We start from the raw sequence: 10,728 nt of genomic DNA, 5'->3' as shown, positions 1-10,728 counted from the left end.
AGAACCCAGCATGTAGAGGCTGAGTGAATGTGGTGCTGAAGGTGTGGAGGTGGATCAGTGTGTCAGAGGAGACTCTGTAGAAGGACAGAGTGCCAGCAGGACAGTCCACATACACTGCTGCTCTGTGAGAGCCAGAGGAGGAGGAGATGGATGTTTCTCTGTTATTGTGACAGACAGAGTAACCACGATCAGAGCAGATCAGACTCCAGGACTGATTGTTTTCTCCAAACACGCAGTCATCACTGTGTCCTTTCCTTCTGATTCTTCTGTAACTCACTGATATATTAACCCCTCCTCTCCACTCGACCTCCCAGTAACAGCGACCAGTCAGAACATTTCTACACAGCAGCTGAGGACACCTGTCAAATCTGTCTGGATGATCAGGATATGGCTGCTCCTCCTCCACATGTGTCACCTTCCTGTTGTTGTCAGACAGTTTGAGCTCTGTGTTCACTGAGTTTGTGTCGACTTCAAGTTGACAGAAATCTGATGGAGAGAAAAAGACACAGCTGCAGTTTATCATCTGACACATCTGATGGCTTCATTCTGTCTTTACTGACTGATGTGTTGTTCATTCATACAAAGTTTATCATCAGACTTTTTGTCACTAATGTTTGAATGAACAAACACACAACTATCAGCTTTGTGTTCAAACACAAACTGGATATTTGCAGCAATGTGAGTAAAGACAGACGACACATTTAGAACATGAGAAGAACAGCAGCATCAACTGTATCATTGGATAAAGAGCATCATCCAAAAGCTCCTTCATCAGAGTCTGGAGGAGGATCTGGACTGAAAGACCAGACTCAGACCTCCTGATCTATCCTGATATTGTTCCACTGTTACTATTGTAAATACTTATTCTGCTTCTGTATTATTCTCCTTCTTCTGGACACATTTTCAGCAGAACTAGTCCCACAGCTTTAATGTGAGCGACCTGAAACTTTTACAGGACGTCCGGCTGTACCGGGACACCTGTGCTATGACTTTTCTTTCCGTTCCGACGTACGGTTTTCACGTAAATCGCAAAAAACCAGTGGGCGAACGACGGGGAGAGAGAGAAAAAAAGGCAAAAGTCACAAAACCAGGGAGGAAGCCGAAAACTGAGGGAGCCGTTTCCATGGTAACCGTAACAGCAGCATCAACTATATCATTGGATAAAGAGCATCATCCAAAAGCTCCATACAGGAACATACACAACTACACTCACAGACACACACACACACGCTGATTTTCAAAATAAAAGCCTCCAAATCATTACAGACCTTACTAGGCCTGGTAAACTACACACAAGCCACCCAGAAATATGCAGACACACACTATACACACCTGCCAACACACAGACACACAAACATGGATTTTCAAAATAAAACACTTAAACATGTTTTAACATGCATTAGGGAGTGTCCCCAACCCCCCCTCTCCCCGACACACACACACACACTTACACAGACACACACTGATTTTCAAAATAAAAGCCTCTAATTCATTACACAGCTAACTAGCGCTAGCCACCCCTACAAATTATACATCAAATCGACCGGCTCGGTCAGGACTACTACCCTCTGAGGTTTGGTAGCGATCGGATAAACGGTGTTTGAAAAAATCCCGAAAAGCTGCGATCGACCCTCCCCACAGGCATCAAATCACTGTCAAAACTTTGAAGGCATGGCGTTTGGGCATGCTTTCACACAGAACCTTCATTCAAAATGTAAAATGTAGATAAACATTAGACCTCTGACATATTGAGTCCCCATGTCTGTGCCACTTTGTTTTGACAGGCAAGCCACTTAAGTTGACCTAACCCCCCTCATAGGAAATAATGGGAAACTGGTGAGATCCCTGACAAAACCCAGCTAACTTTGGAAGCCTATCAGTCTGGCATGCCTCTACACAGAATATTTCAACTGCAAACTGCTCATAAGGAGTTGGACTTTATCATACTGAGTCCTCATGTTCATGTCTTTTACCAAACTTCATAAAATAGCAGCCAAAGTCACATCCACATCTTTAGGATTCCTCCATTCAGAATGAATGGAGAAGCCTGGGGCCTATTAAACCTTATATAAAACCAATCAGAAACACTGTAAAAGCATGAAATGTCATCAGTGGCATCTTTCACATCTGCCGGTGATCAGGAATGAGGGTTGGTGGTATATAATGGGGCGGACCGGCAGCAGAGTGTGGGTGAGCGCGCATTGGCCCACTCAAAATTTCTTGTGAAATTTTCTAGGTTATATATACAATAGTTATTTCTATTTTCTTTCCTGTTTGGTTCTTCTGTCCTTATGTTCCTTTCTTTGGTTGGGATTGTTGGTGCATTATCATTGAGGGTTTTTCCTGTAGAACAGACCAAAAGTCCAGTTCATATGTTCACTGGGCCGAAGCCTCTGTCATAAAATCAATCATGTCATAATATGCCACCAGTACTGTTGTCCACAGGATGAAATCACACGTTTAAAAATGATTATTATTTATATATATTTAACATTTCACCACAAGATGGCAGCAAACATGGTCAAACTCTCACCACCCTGTTTGCCAGTGATCTGTGTTTTTTTTATTGCCCATTTCTAAAATGGCAAGTGTGAGCAAGAAAAGGAAGGTTGACAGCGAAGGCCGAAGTTTCAGGACAAGTGGAAATGGAAGAGGAATGTGAGGGCAAGACATCTTGCACATTGAAACCTGTGTTGGAGCCAGACCTGCCCCCTTTACTGCAGCTGAGAGCCCAGTCTCTTCCTTCTCATCAGAGGTCCCTCGTTAATCGCGGGGTTACGTTCCAAAAATAACCCGCAAAAGGTGAAATCCGTGAAGTGATGGGCTTTATTTTTTACAGTTATTCTAGATGCTTTAAGGCTGTGAACCCCTCACTACACACTTTATACTCCTTTCTCTCCTGTTCAAACACTGTCAGAGTTCAAACCTTCATAAAAACAAGTCCAGTGTTACAGAATGAAACCAAAGCACAAAGCAAAATAAAAGGAAATATAATAAATGAAGATTAAAAAATGGTTTGTGAAATGGAAGTTGTGGCGGCTGCACTAAAATGAATGATAAGTTAATGTGGTTTGTTCAGAGCCGTCAGTAAAAGCTTGTTTAACTGGTTTCAGCTGTCCCGCCTAACAAAGAGATTGCTTCCAAAACGCTATAAATCCAGAAAAAAGTGTTTTCTTTCCAAAAAGGGTTTATATGAAACTTCTAGTTTTCATATAAACCCTCCGCCATGACAGTTGGAAAGCTGCCCCGTGATTGGTTGAATGGAAATGCTGCATTGTGCTGAAAATCAGGGCGTTTGTAGCAGATTGGGAAAAAAGGGAAGAAGCGGTGCAGGGAAACATGGCGGATAACGTGTTTTGTTACTAATTGATTACAAACTTTAAACAGAGACCCCGTGTGAAACTTATTTTGGTGGTAACTCGTTTTCTTAAACAGTGGCGTTTCTCGCCCTAACCCTAACCCTAATAATGCTGCTCACAGCTCAGTGTCTCAGTGCCTTCACTCTTCAGTCCATCAGTCCAGTCTGACCCTTTGGATGAGATTCTTTGTGTCTGAGTCCTGCCTGCTTTTGGACTGTGGAGCTGTTTATTCCTGTGTTTGGACCTTTTCAACCCTTTGTGGTCTCTTATTGGATTTTGTCTTTTGTCTGCTTTGGTTGTCTCTGTTATGTCCCAGGCTGAGGGGAAACCCACACACAGCATGTCTGCACCTCCCCACTCGTCCCCACTCTCAGATCGGCAGCTACACAGGCTGGTTTCAGTGTTAAGCTGCAGTTCATGAACTCAGAGCTGAGCAGTGCCCAAACAAACACAGAGACACTACAACACACTAAAGCTCCCTAACAAGAGAAAAAAGGAAAACCAATGGCAAAGCTGGAACCTAAAACTCCTGCTGGGGAGTAATAAACTCCAGTAAACACCAAAGAAATCCAACCGCCGAGGCTGCGCTACAACAGCTCTGATGGACTGATAGAACACTGACTCATGCACAATAACATGAGGAAAGACTGAGTCAAACTTACACTTCCTCAGCCCAGGTTTTAACCACTGCTCTCCACCATGCTCCACCCTGCAGGAAGAAACACAGTCAGAATGATTTTCTAACCAACATGAGTCCAAACTGCTGATCAACATGAAGCAGAGCTCCTCAGTTTGTCAGAGACACACACAAACAGACTGAAACTCATCTGTGTTGACTCCAGAAGAGTCTCTCCTGATCTGCTCTGTGTTTATTCATGTCCTCCATTCTGTGAAATATTGCTCTGTCAGTGCTTTACTGTAAAATCCTCTTCATGCAGCAACAGTGTAGGTTTGATCTCAGCATTGTGCATTTATCCAAAGCAGCAAACAAGCCACACTGTCTCTGACTGTCTGTTCCTTTCACTCTATATGCAAACACAAGCCTGGTTCACATGTGTCATGGATGGAAGAGTTTCTGACACACTTCAAATAAATACATTCACTCATGTCTGAGTGTAGTTTTTACAGTGATAATATTGTAGTGTCTCCCTGCTCTCTGTCTCTGACTGAAGGAACTCCTCCTTCTACCATTGTGTTGTTGTCTCCTCTGAAGCTTCACATACGGATTGTTTCAGGAACATTTGTTTGTGGAAATAATTCAGTGGTTCTTACAGCTGAGGACATTAATAAGTAGGGCATCATTTAGTATTTGATCTGCACTAAGTGTGACTGAAAATCAGTCTGTTTGTATTTTGACATGAAGAACGTGTATAAAGAAAAGTGAAGTTAACATGATGGACACTTAATGATGGAGGAAGATGAACATCAGGGATCAGTGATTATTTCTTCTCTGCAGTTTCAGTCCATCCATCAACAGCTGTGGATATATGAGCTAAACTGACAGACTGAGGAGGACTCATGCTCTGTGGTCTCTGTGTACCTGAGAGTCTTCAGACTACAATCTGGACTGTTGAGTAAAGCAGACAGCAGCTTCACTCCTGAGTCTCCTGGATGATTGTAGCTCAGGTCCAGCTCTCTCAGATAGGAGGGGTTGGAGGTCAGAGCCGAGGCCAGAGAAGCACAGCCCTCCTGTGTGATCAGACAACCTGACAGACTGGAGGTACAAAACATGTCATGAACTCAAGAAGAAAGAAGAAAAATCCAACAGATCTTCAACATGAACATGAAGCAGAATTCAACTGATGATCAAAAAGCTGGATCCTGACCTGAGAGTCTCCAGTCTGCAGTCTGGAGTCTCCAGTCCACGAGACAGCTGCTTCACTCCTGAATCCTGCAGGTCATTATTATCCAGATCCAGCTCTCTCAGACTAGAGGACTGGGAGATGAGGACTGAGGACAGAGCTTCACAGCTTCTCTCTGAGAGGTTACAGCTGCTCAGTCTGAGAAAAAAAAGAATGAACACAAAGTCAATGTTTTATTGTTCATATAAAAATCAACCATGTTTGAAATGGTTCATAAATCCACCTACAGAACTTTGTTGGAGGCTTTGACCACTGGCAGCAGCCTCAGAAGAGCCTCCTCTGAAGCAGAGTATTTCTTCAGGTCAAACACCTCCAGACCTTCTGATGACAGTAAGATGAAGACCAGAGCTGACCACTGAGCAGGAGACAGTTTATCTGTGGAGAGACGTCCTGATCTCAGGGCCTGTTGGATCTTCTCCACTAGAGAACGATCATTCAGTTCATTCAGACAGTGGAACAGATTGATGCTTCTCTCTGCAGACACATTCTCACTGCTCTTCTCCTTGATGTACTGGACTGTTTTCTGATTGGTCTGTGAGCTACTTCCTGTCTGTGTCAGCAGGCCCCGTAGAAGAGTCTGATTGGTCTCCAGTGAAAGACCCAGGAGGAAGCGGAGGAACAAGTCCAGGTGTCCACTTGGACTCTGTAAGGACTTGTCCACAGCACTCCGGTGGAGGTGTTTTAGTTCAGGTTTGTGTCTTTTGTCTCTAAAGACTTTAGACCACAGAGGTGTTCTTTTTTGTTTTTCCAGCAGGTTGACAGCAGAGCTGATGAAGGTCAGATGGACATGAAGAGCAGCCAGAAACTCCTGAACACTCAGATGGATGAAGCAGAACACCTTGTCCTGGTACAGGCCTCTCTCCTCTTTAAAGATCTGTGTGAACACTCCTGAGTACACTGAGGCTGCTCTGATATCGATGCCACACTCTGTCAGGTCTGATTCATAGAAGATCAGGTTTCCTTTCTGCAGCTGATCAAAAGCCAGTTTTCCCAGAGACTGGATCATCTCCCTGCTCTCTGGACTCCACTGTGGATCCGTCTGAGCTCCTCCATCATACTTGATCTTCTTAACTTTGGTCTGAACCACCAGGAAGCGGATATACATCTCAGTCAGGGTCTTGGGCAGCTCTCCTCCCTCTCTGGTTTCCAACATGTCCTCCAGAACTCCAGCAGTGATCCAGCAGAAGACTGGGATGTGGCACATGATGTGGAGGCTTCGTGATGTCTTGATGTGGGAGATGATCCTGCTGGCCTGCTCCTCCTCTCTGAACCTCTTCCTGAAGTACTCCTCCTTCTGTGGGTCAGTGAACCCTCTGACCTCTGTCACCACGTCCACACAGTCAGGAGGGATCTGATTGGCTGCTGCAGGTCGTGTGGTTATCCAGAGGCGAGCAGAGGGAAGCAGCTTCCCCCTGATGAGGTTTGTCAGCAGCACATCCACTGAGGTGGACTCTGTGACATCAGTCAGGGTCTCATTGTTGTGGAAGTCCAGAGGAAGTCGACACTCATCCAGACCATCAAAGATGAAGACCACCTGGAGGCGCTGAAAGCTGCAGATTCCTGCTTCTTTGCTTTCAGTGAAGAAGTGATGAACAAGTTCCACCAAGCTGAACTTTCTCTCTCTCAGCACATTCAGCTCTCTGAAAGTGAATGGAAATGTGAACTGGATGTCCTGGTTGGCTTTGTCTTCAGCCCAGTCCAGAGTGAACTTCTGTGTTAGGACTGTTTTCCCGATGCCAGCCACTCCCTGTGTCATCACTGTTCTGATTGGTTCCTGTCTTCCAGGTGAGCCTTTAAAGATGCCTTCTGGTCTGATGCTTGTTTCTGGTCTGTGTGCTTTCCTGGATGCTGCTTCAATCTGTCTGACCTCATGTTCCTCATTGACCTCTGCAGTCCCTCCCTCTGTGATGTAGAGCTCTGTGTAGATCTGGTTCAGAAGGGTCGGCTCTCCTGCTTTAGTGATCCCCTCAAACACACACTGGAACTTCTTCCTCAGGTTAGACTTGAGTTTACGTCCACACTCTGCAGCAGGAGTTCCTGAACAAACAATAAATGTCATTAATAAGTGAACGCTACAATAAATGTGTCAAATAAATATTTTCTGTCTCCATGAAATCTGTTCATCAGTTGTAGACAAACAGTTTGTGTTTTCAGTCAGAAGAATTCACAGATGTCTGCATCATATTAACAGCAGAGTGTGTAGATGTAAACTTCATTTCCTCTTTCCATCATGTTAAAGCTCTTCAAATCCTCTTACTGCTCTGCAGACGCTCAGCCAGCTCCTCCTGCTTCATCCTCCTCAGGAAGTGCACTGTGATCTGCACTAATGACTCTCTGCTGCTCCTCTGCTCTTCATCCTCCTCATCCTCCCTCTGACTCTCTGAGCATTCTGGGTAATCTGGACTCAGGAGCTTCTGGATCTTCTTCAGCTCGTCCTTCACAAACCTGACAATGTTCTCCTCCAGCAGCTGGAACAGAACAACAGAGTATAAACTCTCAGACTTTGAGGAGCAGAATAACAGTTTAGTGTTTCATGATATTACAGCTTATGTTCATACATGTATTACTTGAATCTACAACATTAGATATGAAGTGTTGTGTATGCACAGCTGCTGTAGTTATAAGTATTACTACCACAGTTCTGTCTCTGTGAATGCTTGCTCAGGGGTCAGGCTCTGGGTCTCTGTAAAGCACCAGGACTGTTGTGTTGTAGTTAGAAGCTGTTTGTACTCACCATAAATATGGCGTCCTGAGCAGGAGTCTGAACACTGGGTTGCTGCAGTCTGTGACAGAAACATCAGCATTTAACAACACAATCACTTCACTAAGTGTTTTGATGTGTTTTCACTTTAAACAGATACACAACAGTCAACAGACTGGTGACAAACAAGCATTGTTGTATTAAAAAATGAAAACTATCCCAACTCCACACATCCAGCTCATGTTGAACCTGTTGCTGCTGCTTTAATGACTGAAGCACAGCTTTAAGAGTTCCATTCCACTTCCACTGTCATCATATGTTCACATTGATTTAGACCAGGGGGGGTTCAATTAAAGTCACTGAGGTCCAGCTGTTCACATTTGCTCCAAGTCAAAGGTCTGAGCTGATGTCTAGCTTGTGTCTTATTAGCTTCCCCTGTGTCCACATGTTCATATGTTTCAGTAATATCTATTGTCAGTTTTCAATGCAGGAAATGTTCACCTGGGGCACAGCTAGCTCTGTTACCATGAATAAAAGTAGTCCTAGGCAAATACATTGAAGGCCTTTATTTCAGATGAAAGAAACTGAAACCTCAGACTGAAATAAATACAAAGTGCAACAGTCAATGGACTGGTGAAGAAAATTAATTAATACACAAAATGTGTGTATTAAAAATGAAAACTATCCTGACTCCACACTGTTCAGCTGCATCCAGCAGGTTTGTAATTTGTTCTTCTTCACATATTCTGCTTTAATGGCTGCCAGCACAGCTTTAAGAGTTCAGTTAAATCTTCCACTCACCATGTTTCTCTTTAACATTAAACGATGTGCAGCAGGATGGGTTTGTAATGAATCGCAGTCAGACAATGTTGCAGTGTGATGATATAGAGTCTATATCATCACACTGCAGACCTTTGTTATGTCCTTTACTTAAAGCCTTCAGAAACCACCATGAGATGATAACATGACAACATAAATACATACTGATACTTTCTATTATACAACTACAAACACAGACCTGCTTATGGGTCTTTTACAGAGCCAAGCAGACCCACATGATCATTGAAGAACTCTGCTAAGTTACAGAAACAGGACTTAAAGTGGTATCAACATTTTTGAAATGTTCACTTTTCATGGACACAGAGCTGGATCAGTGTCCATGATGGCCACTACAAGAGACTGAAAAACTGTTATCACACAATTTATTTGGTCACAATTTGACCAAATTCAACCAAAAATACCGAAGAACAGAAGCCACCTTAAAGTTCTGCACAGGCTGTGTTCAAGTCAGAATAATCAGCAGTGTGAGGTACGTGCAAAAATCCAAACCAGGACCCTGGGAATCTGAGGAGGAGGAGACTAGCTCCTAGCTACATATAGGCTGACAGCTACAGTCGTTTTGGGAAGTTGGTCAAACTTTCTATATTTCTGCATAAATATGACCCGAAACACGATCAATGCTGAATTCTGCAGGCCAACAAATAAACTTTACTGCTGGACTGCCTGTGGTTCAGACGAGTCCAGATGGAGATGAAGAGTGAAGGTGTCATGCTGCATGCTGTGTGTCAGTCATGATGTCAGTTTTAGCTACGGTCTGCTAACATGAATCTGTTAATGACAGACTGATTCACATTGAACTGAAGTATGGATCCTTTACTCGCCGTCAGCTAGTTTTAAGAGTTCAAATACACAGTATTGCTGTATTAGCCTAATGTACTAGCGGAGCATTGTCTGTTAGTATAATATTTACATACAGTGTATGAATCTATCATTTATTTAAATGTTTTATTACTAAAATGTCTTTCCATACTTTGTTTCAGTGGGCTGCCTTTCTAGTACAGTGAGGCAGATGTTTAAGTCATATTTATGCAGACATATAGAAGATTTTAAATGATTCATACACTTTGAAGCAGCACTGTAAATATGCATTACTCTGTGCTACAGATGCTCCAAACCATCAACCACCTGCAGAGCAAACAGACACATACAACCCCAAGAGTCCAGCAGAGCTCATCACAGCATGGAGACACTTCCAGAGTGATTCTTACCTTTGATCATCAGATGGCTGATCAGCTTTGAAATTAATGGGCTTACCCATCGACCGATCACTTTTCATGGACACACAGCTGGGTCCAGGTCCAGCAGAGTCTGCTCTCACATCCTGGATCCTGATAGAATCACAAACACTGACTCTGAGCTTCTTCTGGAAAAATGATGCTGAACATCATGTTACACTTTAAATGTTTAATAATGATGGAAACAAACTGCAGCTGTGACATTAACTCTGACCTTTGACCCTCAGATGGATCAACATCTTTGAAATAAGGGGGCCGATCCTTTGACCGATCACTCTTCATGGACACACAGCTGGCAGGTCTAGGTCCAGGCCCAGGTCCAGGTCCAGCAGAGTGTGCAGTGTGCTGCTGCTTTGTTCTTGAACACACACAGATGTGTGAATAATGTGAGTGTGAGCTCTGACATGGAGAAGAGTCATGGACAGTCAGAGACGGTCCTCTTACCTCTGAGCTTTGGTCCGGCTCTCATGGTCCCCACACAGAGGGCTTTTAGAGGGAGGGACTCCCTCCTCTCTGTCCTCACACTGACTCATAGCAGAGCTCACACCTTCACACAAACACAGCAACATGACACAGAAACACACAGTCAGCATGTTGTTATTGATCCTTCATGTAGATGCTAACAGGCTAATCATGCTGTTAGCTTAGCATCAGAGCCTCAGACCAGGTTTGGTTCTCAGGCTTTTATTTTGGTGAGTCTGTAAACACACCAACATCTCTGATGCTGTTAT

The 10,728-nt window shown here is 43.8% G+C and overlaps 1 long non-coding RNA gene across 1 annotated transcript; it reads right to left on the bottom strand.

The window, feature by feature from the left end:
- Positions 1 to 10,043: 10,043 nt before the first annotated feature.
- Positions 10,044 to 10,484, bottom strand: LOC114430579 (uncharacterized). Its single transcript, XR_003670002.1, has 3 exons — positions 10,442 to 10,484; positions 10,212 to 10,355; positions 10,044 to 10,090 (listed from the first exon to the last, which is right to left on the bottom strand). It is a non-coding gene; the product is annotated as an uncharacterized LOC114430579 (long non-coding RNA).
- Positions 10,485 to 10,728: the final 244 nt, after the last annotated feature.

Source organism: Parambassis ranga, unplaced genomic scaffold (genome assembly GCF_900634625.1).
Source record: "Parambassis ranga unplaced genomic scaffold, fParRan2.1 scaffold_24_arrow_ctg1, whole genome shotgun sequence".
Classification (NCBI taxonomy): domain Eukaryota; kingdom Metazoa; phylum Chordata; class Actinopteri; family Ambassidae; genus Parambassis; species Parambassis ranga.
This window is presented reverse-complemented; position numbering and strand designations above follow the sequence as displayed.